The sequence below is a fragment of the Pan paniscus genome, chromosome 6, assembly GCF_029289425.2.
Source record: "Pan paniscus chromosome 6, NHGRI_mPanPan1-v2.0_pri, whole genome shotgun sequence".
In the NCBI taxonomy this organism is placed as follows: domain Eukaryota; kingdom Metazoa; phylum Chordata; class Mammalia; order Primates; family Hominidae; genus Pan; species Pan paniscus.
Window position 1 is genome coordinate 104,307,049 of NC_073255.2, and position 16,665 is coordinate 104,323,713.

Genomic DNA, 16,665 nt, shown 5'->3' on the forward strand with positions numbered 1-16,665 from the left:
ATCGGCTCAGTATGTAAGATGAAGATAAAAATTAACTGCTACTATAGGTCTTCACCCTGGAATGGACATGAAAGTCAGCCATAGGGGAAACTCCTTGTACTGGTCAGAAATTTGTATAGTAGGCCATCCATATTGCCTGGGGGAAAATGGCCTCAAATAATATATATAGTCTCAAGGCAGTGGTAAATGATTTGACTATTGGGCCATAGACATGAAAAGAGAAAAATTGGAAAACTTGGAGGTCTGGTAAAAAAAGGAATGTAGATAGGTCTAAGAGAATTTTTGTAGATCTTTGTATTGTATGTTGACACTCATGCAGGAACATCCACCATAGAAGTGGCACTGATAACATAGAAATCAGAACAACTCTGCCATTTGACATCAGCCAGTCTCTATCATTGGCCATTTCGGTGCTCTGGGCTCAAGAAGAGAGTAGATGGGAAGGAATATATGGAGCAAATAGCACGGGTATGCACTCACTAAGGCTGATTTAGCTACTAACGGTAATAAATGTCCAAGTTTTCTGCAACAGAATACTAAGCTTCCAAAAATCAGTGAAGTTATAGTAAATGTTTAACAACTGGCTATCCAGGGAAAAGAGCCCTGATTTCTGTGGCATTAATACACCAAGCATGATAAATAATTTCAAGTCCCTAACTTGACATCACTGAATGTAAAACTGTGAAGAAATGCAAATTTAGATAGTAAGAAAATCAAGACAGCTTTAGCATACCACTAACTATATGACACCATCCCTTCAGGAAATCAACCTAGGAACTTGATGGCAAGTTGATTACATTATACCTTTTACCATCATGGAAAGGACAGTGAATCCTCTTGAATGGAATCAATATATATTCCAGAAATTATGCTTCTCCAACTTAAAGGGCTTCAGTGAGTGCTACTATCTAAGGATTAATAGAATGGTTCTCCGGTGTGGGATTCTGTATAACATCACATTGGATGAAGAGAACTTTTTCCCAGCAAAGGTAATATGGCTGTGGGAATATAACCATGAGATTTAGTGGTTCTACCACACATTGTACTACAGCAAAGATGTTGGCCAGATCGAACAACTGAATAGCCCTTTGAAGTTGCAGCTAGCTGCTTGGAAATAATCATCTTGACAGTATAAGGCATCATCATCCAATACTCAGAATATGTCAAATCAATGGCAGTTATGTATCCTTAATAGGTTGAATACATGGAACCAAAACTGTAGATGTAAGAGAGATCTTGCTTTCAATGAGTTCTGGTTTGCTGTTTGGGAAATTAGTGGTTCTAGTTTCTAAAATTCTAGGTTCGACAGCTCTAGATGTCTTATTTTCATATAAAATAAATACTTCTACATAGGGTACTCAGCAAGAGCCTCATCGAATTGCAAGCTCTCATGCCCCAGCTGTAAGGACTATTGCCTACTGAGAGCTCATAAACAAATTCCCCTTTGAATAAAGTCGTTGCCTTACCCTCTTCCCAGGGGCAGCCTGCATGAACTGTCCTGATAAGCATATCTCAATTTGGGACACCTTTGAAGGGCCATCTCAAATTCAGAGTTTCATTTATGTCAAATGAGGCCTCTCCTCCAATTGTATTCCAGTTCAGTTTCCTCCCACCCAAACGTGCTTTCCTCACAGACACTGGTCCCAAGAGCACTTCTTATCAAACCACTTGTTTGAGAATGTCCATTTTAGCATCTGCTTCCAGGGAAACCCAAACTGTGATAGATACCACTTCAATCTCATCTTCAGAAATTTGTAACAAATTCTCTAACCTCTATTTCTGTCTGCTTCATACCAAAGCTCTAAAGTTTTATTTTTCTCATCCTTACTTGCTCTTACATTTTTTTTAATGCCGGAAGCAGTCTTCATGCAATCTGGCATTCAATTTTCATAGTATATTTATATGTGCTAAAAACCACCATTTTATCAGGAGCAAATATCCAGCTCTGAATTAAATTACCTCATTCCCCTGCCACCTCACCATAGATAGAACACAGCCTGACTTCTCTGTAGATATGAGTATTACAAAAGACAAGGCTTTAAGAGCGAAACAACCATAAAACTCCTGTTCAATTTAAAACAAAATCATGCACCTTTTAGCCAAGTCCCACTGTCATCTCTTATCTGTAATTGCATCACTATAAATAGCAGTTTTCTTTTTCTTTTAAAATTGCTTCAAAGACTAATGTACAGGAATTCTTATAATTTTAACAAATGAATAGGTGGTGAAGGCATCTTTCCTCACCAATTGTGAAAGGGGCTTTTGTAGATTATAAAGACTATTTGGCTTTTTATTACTGAGACATCTAGGTGTCCAACACATCATTAAATCTTTATGTACTTTTAGAACGTTCTGAAAAATCTACTCACTTTTCAAATGCATTCAGTATATAAGCACTGCTAAAATAAATAGGGTGTTAAAATAAAACTTTTAAGTAGGCCTTTATAAGGTGAGATAAACAGTACTGCCAGATAAAATTTTTCTTCTTAAATTGGCCTTCATTTCTCAGACCTCCTACTTTTTTTTCTTCGAGTTGTCTAGCAACATGAAAATCCACAGATCTCAGGTGGTAGTTTAGATTTTTTCTTCTCTTTTTCCCCTGTTTTCAAAAGCTTTGCTTCCAGAGTAAAGAAGCAACGTTCTGGTTGATTCCTAAACAGTGTGTTTTAAAGTAATTTGGAAAACATGAAATGGCTAACAAGATAAATTTGTCTCTGTATCTATTGAAGTTTATGGATAAGATACTATAGTCAAGTAATCCAAGGTTTTTCTTGACACATCAATATGTAACGTAAGAGCAAGATTTAGTAGCAAAGTATCAATTTCACTGTAAATGGTGCATCACAATATCAATATATTAAATCAATCTCTATTCCCGTAACTCACCTTTCTTCCACTTATCCTTAAAGTCTCTCAACTCTAATAATCAGCAACTACTGAAGTGTGATAAATTATAGTATTCATCTTCCATTTTTCCTCCAGTACTCTAGATATTAGTCTCACCATAGGCGTAATTGCCATGTCATTTTAAAAAAGACATGAAAATAATTTTACTGTATAGTAGATATATATTTCAATCAACCTTAAGGTAAAATTAACATCGGAAACATGCACAACTGAATATTCATTAAACATGGAGAAAAAATCATAATTTGCAATTCATGCCATTCAATTAAATGTACCATTTAATGTGTATGTAAGGAAATTAAGTTTAGGAAAGTGTATATTACCTGTTTGCCTGTTAGTCTCTCTGCTCTTCCTTTCTTTCTTTCTTCCTATAGGTGCTATATTTCTCTTAGTACCCCAAGCATACAGCACTGCACAATTGTTGTAGAAATCTTTTATTGATTTCTAAAAAAGGAAATCAATTATTGATTGAATTTACAATAAGTTACTGCAATAAATCTCTATCAGCAGAAAGCCAAATCTATTTCCTCAACAAGTTCAAATAAGTACATCTACTGCATTAAGTGACTGCATTGAAAATGAAAGCATTTAAGAGACTCGCTAAATAATATGTAAAAATTTATTTATAACTGGTAGAATTATTTGGGAACTATAGGAGCTAGTTAGAAACTAGTCTTCAACAAGGTAAGTTTGAAGTAAAATTGTATACTTTCACAAGTTCAAACCAAATAATCACATTCACATGAGATAAATAATATAGGTTGCTCATATTTTTCTAAAAATTCAAATACTAGAAGGGATATGTAATTCAAAATATATAGTTTTTGACATTAAAACTGGCCAACTTATAAAATTCAGAATATCTGTTCAGGAACCCTTGCCCATAGTCCCTGGAATCTAAGGCAGATTCAGTAGAGCTAGTAAAGCAATAAATGAACTGGCCCGAAGCATTTAAAAGTGAAAGCCAGGAGTTACACCAAACTGAGCACTGTAATAGCTTTCTTATAGTGCATGACAGTGGAAAGTGTCTTTTACTCAAGAATCAGTATGGTTGACTAGAAAGGAATTTAAAGATCTGGTATGGTTTTATGAGATTAAGGAATAAAACTGTACTTTATTTCATTCACTAAGTGAGCAAATTACTTCTCTGCTTGCTCTTGTTACATCCTTATAAATTGGTGATAACCTTATCTTCCTTGTGAAAATCAAAAGATGACATGAGGGTTAAATGGCGAATTTAGGGGGAAAATATCTGTAAATAATTACAAAATAGTGTCATTCTCCTTAAGTTAATTTGATTTTTATAGAGCACTAAGAATGTATGTAGCTGTTTTGAATCTACCACAAGCTTGTCAAGTAACTTGAGGTTTTGTTATTGTTGTTGGGTTTTTTTCCTGCCTGTTTCTTCCTTTATACATGAGAATTCTGAATAAAAATTGAGAGGATTCTGACCAAATAATTAGTCCTCAGACTTACAGATTATTTCCTTCCTAGACACTGAGAGGTGACAGCGTGCTGGCAGTCCTCACAGCCCTCGCTAGCTCTCTGCGCCTCCTCTGCCTGGGCTCCCACTTTGGCGGCACTTGAGGAGCCCTTCAGCCCGCCGCTGCACTGTGGGAGCTCCTTTCTGAGCTGGCCAAGGCCGGAGCCCACTCCCTCAGCTTGCAGGGAGGTATGGAGGGAGAGGCGGGAGCGGGAACCAGGGCCGCGCGCTGCGCTTGCGGGCCAGCTGGAGTTCCGGGTGGGCGTGGGCTTGGCGGGCCCCGCCCCCGGAGCAGCCTGCCGGCCCCGCCCCCGGAGCAGCCTGCCGGCCCTGCCGGCCCTGCCGGCCCCGGACAATGAGGGGCTTAGCTCCGGGGCCAGCGGCTGCGCAGGGTGTTCTGGGTCCCCCAGCAGTGCCAGCCCACTGGCGCTGCGCTTGATCTCTCACCGGGCCTTAACTGCCTTCCCGCAGGGCAGGGCTCCGGACCTGCAGCCCGCCATGCCTGAGCCTCCCACCCCCTCCATGGGCTCCTGTGCGGCCCGAGCCTCCCCGACGAGCGCCACCCCCTGCTCCACGGCGCCCAGTCCCATCGACCACCCAAGGGCTGAGGAGTGCGGGCACACGGCACCGGGACTGGCAGGCAGCTCCACTTGCAGCCCTGGTGCTGGATCCACTGGGTGAAGCCAGCTGGGCTCCTGAGTCTGGTAGGGACGTGGATAACCTTTATGTCTAGCTCAGGTATTGTAAATGCACCAATTGGCACTCTGTATCTAGCTCAAGATTTGTAAGCACACCAATCAGCACCCCGTGTCTAGCTCAGGGTTTGTGAATGCACCTATTGACACTCTGTATCTAGCTACTCTGGTGGGGCCTTGGAGAACCTTCGTGTCCACACTCTGTATCTAGCTAATCTGGTGGGGACGTGGAGAACCTTTGTGTCTAGCTCAGGGGTTGTAAACACACCAATTAGCGCCCTGTCAAAACAGACCACTCAGCTCTACCAATCAGCAGGACGTGGGTGGGCCAGCTAAGAGAATAAAAGCAGGCTGCCCGAGCCAGCAGTGGCAACCCACTGGGGTCCCCTTCCACACTGTGGAAGCTTTGTTCTTTCGCTCTTTGCGATAAATCTTGCTACTGCTCACTCTTTGGGTCCACACTGTTATGAGCTGTAACACTCACCGCGAAGGTCTGCAGCTTCACTCCTGAAGCCAGCGAGACCACGAGCCCACCTGGAGGAATCAACAACTCCAGACGCGCTGCCTTAAGAGCTGTAACACTCACCGCGGAGGTCTGCAGCTTCACTCCTGAGCCAGCGAGACCACAAACCCACCAGAAGGAAGAAACTCTGAACACATCCGAACATCAGAAGGAAGAAACTCCAGACGCGCCACCTTAAGAGCTGTAACACTCACCGCGAGGGTCCACGGCTTCATTCTTGAAGTCAGTGAGACCAAGAACCCACCAATTCCAGACAGAACACCATACCAGGAAGACAGACACCTAGGAAGTACTTGTAACTACAAGAACAATCATTGTTTCATTTATTTATCCACTAACACTTCCTTAATATCTGTCATGCATCAAGCCCCCTTGCAGACATTGGAAATACAAAGATGGATGTTACTGTAACATAGTTTTCACATGCTAAGATCTCATAACCCCTAGCCTGGAAATTCCTAAGGAATTTGACTCTGTAGGACTCCTGGGGAATAATTATCACCAACCTCTCACTCAGAGCCACTCGCTCTAGGTAGCATCAGCCTTAATAATAATGACAGACCTAGGACTGTACATAAGGAGGCAGCTACTAGCTTTTTATTAAAGTAGTATGTCCCAAAATCATGAGCCCATTTCTTAAACTCTGTCTCTTTCCAGTTAAATTCCTTTGGTCTCTGCACACTAGAATACACTACAGTCTAGTTCCATAGTGAAGTATTTAAGAGTTTAAGTATTTAAGAATGCAGCTATACTATCTGTATTCAAGTCTTTATCTGAAAAGTAGAGATATTAATAGTACCTAAGATTTTGAAGAGACTTAAATGAATTATATTCATAAAGCACATAGAATGGTAGAATGATACTTGTTTCATAGTAAGGACTAACAAGTATTAACTACAATCATCATTACTGTATGCCACAGATACGTTTAGAGGTAATTGGTAACAAACTGCTTAATACTGAAATCAATCTTTCCTAGGATTTACAAATCTTGGTCTTGGAGCAAAGAGAAAAGCCATCTTCAGATCTCTCTTGTGAGCTGCCTTGTACTCACCTAAATGCCAGAACCTACAGCAACAATGCCTTTGCATATAAACTACGCAGTTAAAACCTTCTCTCAGAAACCTGGTCCACCTCCAGCATTTCATCTCAGTAAATGATCACTTTAAACCAAAAAGTTACGTAAGCCAGAAACCTTGCAGTCATCCCTCTTGGAACTTCACTTTCCACATCTATCAAATCAATCATGGAGTGCATTGGACTCTATTTTTGAGGTATCTCTGGATTCCATCTCTATCTTTTCATTTTTATTCCCATTGAACCTGACCCCTTAAATTGCAATAAGTTCAGCTGTCATGGCCATTTCTACTCCTCCATCCTCTCCACAGCCAACAGAATAACCTATTAAAAATACAAAAGTGAATATGTTTCTCCCCTCTAATGAAAAAGATTTTCATGGCCCTTGAAGCAAAATCCAAAATCATTAGCATGAACTACAAAAGTCCTTTGGAATTTGGCACTGCCAGATTGGATTTAACTCAGGCTACTGATTTTCTTTCTCACATTTCTCTCACAAACTGGCCTTTTCTCAAATACTCCAGGCAACCGTGCCACCTTTACTTCCATAATTGCTGTTTCTTCAGCCTGGGAAGCTCCATAATCACACCTTCCCCCCATCTTTTTGCCATGCTAATGCTTATTCATTCATCTATCCACTCTAGATCAATTTCTCAAAAAAAACAGACTAAATACTTTTTTGTTTGTTTCCTTTTGGAACAGAGTCTCACTCTGTCACCCAGGCTGGAGTGCAGTGGCAGGATCTCACTGCAACCTCTGCCTTCAGGGTTCAAGTGATTCTCCTGCCTCAGCCTCCCAAATAGCTGGGATTATAGGTACACACCACCACGCCCGGCTATTATTTGTATTTTTAGTACAGGTGGGGTTTCACCATGTTGGCCAGGCTTGTCTCGAACTCCTGACCTCAAGTGATCTGCCTGCCTCTGCCTCCCAAAGTCAAAGTTCTTTTACAAACTATACTTCTCTTTTCTGACACTTATCACTAATATAATTCAATTATGAATTGTATAATTCATTGTTTAGTATATGTTTCCACAATTATAACATAAGTTCCACAAGGGGAGGGGCTTTGTATCTTTTATTCATAGCTGATTCCCATAGAACTTGATTTTTTTGATGCACAAAATTATTACATGAGTTAATTTAATATTGAGACTCAGTATTATGGTAAATAAAATAAGCCAGACATGGAAAGAAAGGTAAGGCATGACCTCACTTATATGTGGAATCTAAAAAAACACTGGCTACAGAGAAAGTGTGCAGAACAGTGTTTACCAGGGGTATGGAAGGGGAGGAAATGGGGAGAGGTACATCAAAGGGTACAAACATGCCACTACATAGTGATATGGTTTGGCTGTGTCCTCACTCAAATCTCATCTTGAATTGTAACTCCCACAGTTCCTATGTGTTGTGGGAAGGACCCGGTGGGAGGTAATTGAATCATGGGGGTGGGCCTTTCCCATGCTATTCTCGTGATAGTGAGTCTCGTGAGATCTGATGGTTTTATAATGGGGAATTTCCCTGCACAAGTTCATTTCTCTTTGCCTGTTGCCATCCATGTGAGATGTGACTTGCTCCTCCTTGCCTCCACCATGATTGTGAGGCCTCCCCGGCCATGTGGAACTGTGAGTCCATTAAACCTTTTTTCTGTATAAATTACCCAGTCTCTGATATGTCTTTATCAGCAGCATGAAAATGGACTAATACACATCGATGAACAAGTCTAGGGATCTAATGTACAACAGAATGACTATGGTTAGTATAGTTAATACTACTGTTTTGTATACTGGAAATTTGCTGAAAGAGTAAATTTTAGTTATTCTTACCCCCCCCCCAAAAAAAGGAAAGAAATCTCACATAAAGATAATTATGTGAGATAGTGTTTTTTGCTTACCTGTAGTAATTTCACTATGTGTATGTATCAAAAAATGTATCAAAATAATCATGAGGCATACCTTAAGTATAAACAAGAAAAAATAAATTAAAAGGAAAAAAAAAGATTCAGCAGGGTCACCATTGGCCAATTACTGGCTTACAGAACATAGATTTTTTTGAAAATCTAAAATCTTTATTCTTGATTCCCCATGTTATTTCAGAATAAGACAGAACCACCCCCACCCCTTAACTGTTTCACTGTTCTTTTATTAACAGAAAATTCTGGAATTCAGATCTCAGTCCTGGAAGTTTTCCCAGCCCTTCACAATAGAAAAACAATTAGTACTTTATTCACCTGCTACAAAAATTAACATCATATTTTGTGCCAAAAAAAAGAAATAAAAAGTTACTTCCATCCGTGGGAGTAGCTCGATGATTTTGCCTGAAATAGAAGTGATAACAACACCTAGTTCCAAGTTCAACAAGCATAGCGTATGAAAAATCTAAAACTAATCTGAATTTTTTTTAGGAAAATATATCTTTTAACTAGAACTGAATGGAAATGTGGAAATATTTCTAACTTTATATGGGGGTGTTTCCAAACCCTGTATTAATGAATTCTAATTAATCACACTTTGCTTTATATTTGCCTGTAGCAATGCATATTTCAGGGTAAATCTCCTGCAAGAAATCATTAAGATGATAAATTTTAGCCCATATTCCAATTATAAATGATTATTAAAAGCAAACATATGACTGATATATAAATTTCATTACAACAAAAACACATTACATACAAAAATCATTAATGAATTACACAAAAATTATCCTTTCCTTTCTTCATTTAAGAAAAAATACTTCTGAGTCTTTGACTTATATTTTTGGCATCTTCTTTTCACCCTTTTTGAGAGATGCTCCTTTTTCAAAGACCAGTTTAAATGTCTCTATTCTTCAGAATGCTGAGTTGGCAATCCTGTTACTACGGTTTACCAAAGATCTGCTTTTCCTCCCTGGGAAAAAAAGTATACTCCCCCACCCCTCATAAGTCAGTTTTGGCCTTGTATCTTGCTTTGACAATGGAAATGTTAGCAGAAGTTTTATGTGTCACTTCCAGGCAAAAGCTTTAAGGGTTAATTCATGCTTCATCACATTCTTTTTCCCCTTGTATAATGATAAACAATGTTTCATATAAAAGTTGTTCTGGAAGGCTGCACCCAAGAGATAAGAGCAGAGTCTAAACCCACCCAATAAATATGTAGTGAAAGTAAGAAGTAAATCTCCATTACTGTAAATCACTGAGATTTGAAGGTTTGCTACTGTAGCATAACCACATCTACTCTTACTGATAGAGCTATCTTATTGTATCTCTGTCTGTTCCTGGCTTTATAATCTTGACTATAGCTGCCACCTATATACTGATTATGTCCTCCTAAAAGTCTTCATCACCAGGAATGACCATCTAAACCTGATATGTATTTTCCACATCCCTCGTGAACAATTTCATCTGGGTACCATTCAGGCAGTTTATACTGACCATTTTTTTTTTCAAAAAAAATGTTATACATGTTATTTTACTTCTATATTACTCATCTGTCAGAGTCTTCCTCGCCTGTTTTCTCCCTCTCAGCTCCACTCCATATCTAATTTGTCATCAAGTTCTATCAATTCTGTAACCCAAATAGCTATTTAATCTGTTTCGTTCTCTTTAACTTCATTGCCGAAATTTTGGTTTAGACCCTCGTTGCTAATTTATTGGGATTTTTAAATAACCCTCCACATTGTTTCTACAACCAATATTGCACAATTTCAATTTATTCTCCAAATTGTCTCCAGTATGTTCTGTCTGAAATTCAAAGCTAATTTTATCACGTCACAGCTTGAAATCTACCAATAGTACCACCAACCATTCTGGACAAGATCTTACTATAACATTTGGGATTCTTCATGTTCTTTCTCCACTTTTACCCACAGATATACCACCATTTCATCTTCCAATTTCCCAAACTGCTTCTACAGGCACCATATTACCTAAAACCACTGCTACTTCTCATGTTTTTGTTTCTCATATTGCTGTGCTGCCAACAACTGCCTAACTTTCTTCATCCCTGTAACCCAAAGTTACACCCCTGAGGACCACCAAAAGCCATAAGCTGCTACACATGATACCTCTTAGCTCTTATTTAATTCATGTACATCATCTGAGAAAAAGAATTGTCAGAAGAATACAAATAGAACCAGAAGCCTAATAGATCATGGAAACAAATGAAGTGCAGAATCTTTCAAAGGAAGGACTAATCAAAAGTGTTATAGTAGGTCAGGTGTGATGGTTCACACCTGTAATTCTAGCACTTTGGGAGGCCAGAGCAGGTTGATCCCTTGAGCTCAGGAGTTTGAGACCAACCTGGGCAACATGATGAAACCCCACCTCTACAAAAAAGTATAAAGATTATCCGGGCATGGTGATGCACACCTGTAGTCGTAACTTATCAGGAGGGTGGTAGGAGACTCGCCTGAGCCCAGGGAGGTTGAGGCTGCAGTAAGCCATGATTGCACCATTGCACTCAACCCTGGGCAACAGAGCGAGACCCTGTGTAAAAAAATAAAATAAAATAAAATAAAATAAAAAGTTTCACAGTAGGAAGACTCAGTTGGATAAGAATGACATTTTTTTATGTTGGATTTAGCTATTAGAAAGAATGAAGAGTACTATAGTAGCCCATTTGCAGAAGGTTAAGCAGTAAGTGGAAAGTGGGACACGACATTAAATACAAACAACTCTCCTGAGTAGCATAGATGAGTCAGAACAGAGAGAAGTAGTGAGGTAGCTAGAGGAGACATACAAAGGAAGAATTTTCTCGGGATGGGATACCAGTAGAATTAGGAGACAGATTGATTAGAGATGCTAGAGGGGCATTACAGTCAAACATAATTTTTTAAGTGGGTGGAGGTCTGAGACAGTGGAATGGTAGAAAGAAATACAGTAGCTGAGAAACTCATGCTTTTCCAGGAAAGGAGGGAATATAGGAGACAAATTTAGGCTTAGGCATGTAGAATTCATAGTGAGAGTAGGCCTGGGAAGTAGAAATATCCTACAGATTTGAAAACATTGGTGTGATAATAGATGAAAGGTCAAACTTGACCTTTTGTAAATCACATACATTGATTTCCTAAGAAAACAAGACCAAGAAACTATCAAATTGTTCTCAGAAGGATGAAGCACAGAGTTGCATTTATCAACTTCCAATCTATTTTCAAAACAGTATTTTTAATATGATTTTACCAACTATCCTTGACAAAAACATTTTACCACATAAAATGAATTTTCTGTCTTTAAAAATTGTGAATGATCTACAAAACCAAGTTTAAATAATGTGGAGAGCTGGACAATGTGCAAGCTATGTAAATATATATAAAGAGACAAAGAGCCACAGTAAATTCTCAAAAGAAAGAAAGAAGGAGAAAGAGAGAGGGAAGGAGTGACATAGAAAAAGATAGAGAGAGAGAAAAAAAAGGAGCAGGAGGAGGAGGGGTGGGGAGGGAAGGAAAGAAAATCATTTTTCTTTTTTTTAAATTTGGAGATGTAGAATGATCTTTCCTCTCGGGGGTCATCCAATTTCTTTGAAATTAATTTTCCCTTGGCAAAATCAATCTAAAAATATTGGGATTCCATTCCTGATTTGTATGTATGTTTTGAAGATTCACTAGATGTTGCTTATAAGGCAAATGGTCACCTTAGCTAAAGTTATTCTCTATGTATAAATTATGAGTCTATATACAGACACAAATAAAATTAAATGCTAGCTATAACATTGCTTTAAGGGAATATTATTTCTAAGAGTTCAGCATTATTTCTAATTAAACTATTTTTCCTGAAATCAAGTTTTTAGAGGTTCTGTAGATTTCTTTTGCCTAAGAAAAATTTAAAACTCTGTGTTGTTGGCTGAGTGCCTCTCACCTTACACTTTTAGCTTGAAGCAGCTTTTTGTTACAAATACTTAGGGTTGGTGTACATAACATCTTTGAAATACTTTACTAAGTTTTTCTACACAATTTTGACTTTATCTTCTTAGAGGCGTAATAAAAAGGGATATGGATAGCCACATAGCCCATTGCCCTAGTAGCACTTCTGCATATGTTGTTAAAAAATGTGTGCATGTGTTTACATCAATAATCCATATGATGTTTGAATGTTCAAAGGAGTTCCACAATCAGGTGGCCAAACATCCTGATAGGACTTCTTTTTCTGTTTAACTCACTGATTGATATTAGAAAAATATGAGTCCATGACATTAGAAAAAATATATATATATACAAGGAAAACTACTTTTTTGATGCTCTGATTATGACACTTCAAACATTGCAAAAGAGCACTGCTTACGTTTTAACTTTTAGTTTTACATCCCTTTACAAGTTTAGTTTTTCCCTTATTCATGCTGTCATCACTTTAGTTTATCATTGTTACTAAGCCCTGGAAATAGACCAGCAGCTTTGGACTTGCAGGAACCATTTGAGCAATTACTAGTTGACAGATGGGGGAAGCACTTACAGCTCTCTGGTGGCCTGTGTGAAATGCATCAGTAGCCTCCATCTAGACTGGTGAATAAGTGTCCACATCGAGAAAAATATGCCATTTCAATTGATGCTAATAAGTCTCAGAAATATATAACCTGAATGAGAGAGTTCTAGTTCATTGTCTTTCCTTACTTTGTGATAAATTTTCTTTGCACACATTATAACTATGAATTGTTTATCTTTTGTAAAAATTGTAATCCAGTTCTGGCAATAATTAACATGGATAGAGACCAACTAGCTATTTTACGATGCACACTGCTATGGTTAGATCAACTAAGGAGAATATAATAAAGTTCAGGAAGTCACTCTTTGTACATAGAATGAAGAAAAATAAAATCCTGTATTAGAGAATGCAGGATGGTGGGGGGAAAAATTATCACTTTGTATAAAAAACAAAGAAATAGGATTGGTCAGAAAATTATCCCAGATGCAGATTCTATCTGACAATTTTATTGAAAAATTAAGTTCTGAAACTTTAGCTTCCTTTTGTATTTTTAGACCCAACCATTACCTTGGAAAGCAAATTGATTGGTACCCAAAGCAATGTGTTTCAAGCATCGATAATTGGGGCTAAGGAAAATCTTAGGGCTACATAGAGGATGGCAGAAAAACACCACACATAACTATTTGTGAATTTGGATACTGGCAACAAATGTCTGAACAATTCATTAAAATAGGCAAAAATAATGGATTATCTCATAGATCAATACCCAGTCAAAATAATTAAATAATTTATATAATTATCTCAATATTACATTTTATTTTGCATAGTTCAATACAATTTTCTGTAATACTTTCCATTTACATGGCTTCTGAGATTTTACCTTTTTTCAAAGGTGTTTTTCTAACTATCCAATTTAAAAAGTAGCTCCCCTCCATGGGGAGGTTATACTTTATCGTTTATTTTCTTCATAGTTGTTAAATTTATCTGAAATATTATCTATGTATTTGTCAACTTGGTTTTTGTCTATCTCCCTGTGATAATGTAAGCTTGATGACAACAGAGACCACATCTATCTTATTCATCCCTATAATATCCCTGTATTCATCTGTCTTATTCAGGCCCTGGATAAAGGTCTGCCACATGGAAGATGCTCACAACTTTGTTTAATTAACATATGAAATAACAGTTGTTTACTTTGATACAAGCTTACCAAATTTTGGTGAAAATGTTTAAAATGTATGCATTTCAGCTGCATAGGTAAAACTTATTTTACCTTCCCCCAAAACATCTGAGTCACTATAATAATCAAAAGAAAGAGAAAATGCATAAATTTATCACTTTGCCACTCCAGTAAATTATTCCATGTTCATCTTGTAACGTGTTGGAGTTAGCCTGTCTCTGAACAAGATATACATTCGCTTTTGATATGTGTGGATGTAGGGAGTGTTTTTGTCAGGCACTGACACCATTTGGGAGGTTATCTTCTCCAGTACTTAATATTATCTTAATATGCTACTGCAACTTTACTGTGGTTAATATCACCCCAACACCACTGACCTGTAACAGCATATAAGAGAAGAAAAACATTAGTATTGATGAAACCTGACCTCCTTAAAAGCTAGTGATGTAACAGCCTCAAGATGTGTGATACTGATTTTTGTATGGAACTTGCTTTAGTGAATTTATTCTTTTTAAATGAGATTTAGCACCATAAATCACTCTAAGTTTTGTCAAATAGAAAATTAGGTCAGAAAGTCAAAACTGAAAGAGAAAGTATTTAGAATGTCATTTGTGTCCGTTTAATATTTAAATTCTCAAACATATTCAGAAGTTTTACCTTCAGAAAAGCCTCTGGAAAGACCTTGAGCTTTCTACCCAACTGCTCACTTTTCCAGGAGGAAGAAGGAATCCGAAAGCGAAGGGAAGGTATAAATGCAGGCAGTAATTTAGTCAGCTGTGCTAAAGGAGTTACAAAGTGCACACAGGTGGAAGGGATTATTGCCTTTGTGAGGGTGATTTCACAGGAGGTCCTGATCCACTGCCGCCCACCACCTCAATTGCTTTCATCTGTTGATTGATGCTAGCATTTTCATTCCTATTAGCTTAAGTCTCTGCTCCAGGCTGATAACAATAATAAACATATCTGGAGGAATTATGACCTGAATTTCACTAGGTAACCTTATTTATGAAAGAGGAAAGAATATACAAGAGAAACTTGGATGGGTTAGGTGGATGATAAAGTGGCGAGTGCAGCTTGAAAGACCATTTGACACATTCACAGTGTGTCAACTTATTCTCTCTTTGCCTTCTCTAAAGCCAAGCAAAGAAGAAAGTTCTAGGAATGCTTTTCACCTGTTTTGTTCTCTGCTATGCGTAGGTCTACCTTTAAAAGGGAAAGGTAATAGATTGATGGGGCAGAGAGAGAATCAGGTTTAATCATAAACAGAACTTCAAAATAGTTGAATCTTTTCTTTAGCACCTCTGACTTCCTTCTTGTGACTGAGAATACCCTCTTGTTTTATCCATCCATCTTATTCTCCCTTTCTGCTCAACCCAAACCTCTGGGGTCAGAAATGATTGATGATCCACCCGCTACAATACATCTTCCAGGGATGTATAAGGAGAAAATGGAATTAACATTTTAGTAGACATTATAATCTAGGTGTTTTATATATGCCATATTATGTAATCACCAAAATAAATTGATGAATTAAGTGTTATACCATTTCACAGATAAGAAAACTGAGGTTTTATAATCTGTTCTTCATTACTCAGTTTCTGATCTGCATTCAGGTGCTATTTTTTTCTGACCTTAAAACCTGCTTCTCTTCTATGTATTGCACTGCCTCTCCTTCTATCTCCTTATCCAGACTTACCCTCAGTTGGCCAAACAATTGGATTAACTAGATCCACCAAAGCCTGAATAATGAATCAGACTTATGTTCTCCCTCCATGGAATACATATATTTACATAAGAGAAAACATCCTTAACTAATGAAGGATTTCCTAAGGTGAATTTTCTGGGCTAAGTATTACTTTTCCAGTGGAGTGACTTTGAGGCTGAATGCCTCACTGGCTTCATTTAGCAGGTCATGGCTCTCAAATAGTCAAATATAGTTAGTCCAAAAAGACAACTAAGCATTGTACTACATTTTTTTTGTGATTGTTACTGGCAGGATTTGAAGCAGTTGCTGTAATATTTGGATTTGAAGCAGTTGCTATAACATTGTTTGCTGGAGGGATTGGGTCCATTCTTAATAAATGTGTTTGTCATGTTTCTAATTTTCTTTCTGCACTCTTCAAATGCTGTTGCTTTCAAAGTTTAAACTGAGATAACCTCAGTTTGGTGTTATTGGCACTGTAGTTTCACATAGGATATCTAGAGAGTGGAGAAGCAACATGAATTCCTGGCAAGAACAGACTTTTCCAAATGAACTGCTTTAGTTAAATGTCAGGGAGTAATAAATTTACCTATCTCATAGCTACTTACTCATGTTCATATGGTGTTAATGCTAGCATCTCACTGGGCAGTTTGTCTACAGCAAACAGCTTCACATAAATCATGTAGTATAAGAATAAAGGGGTCAAG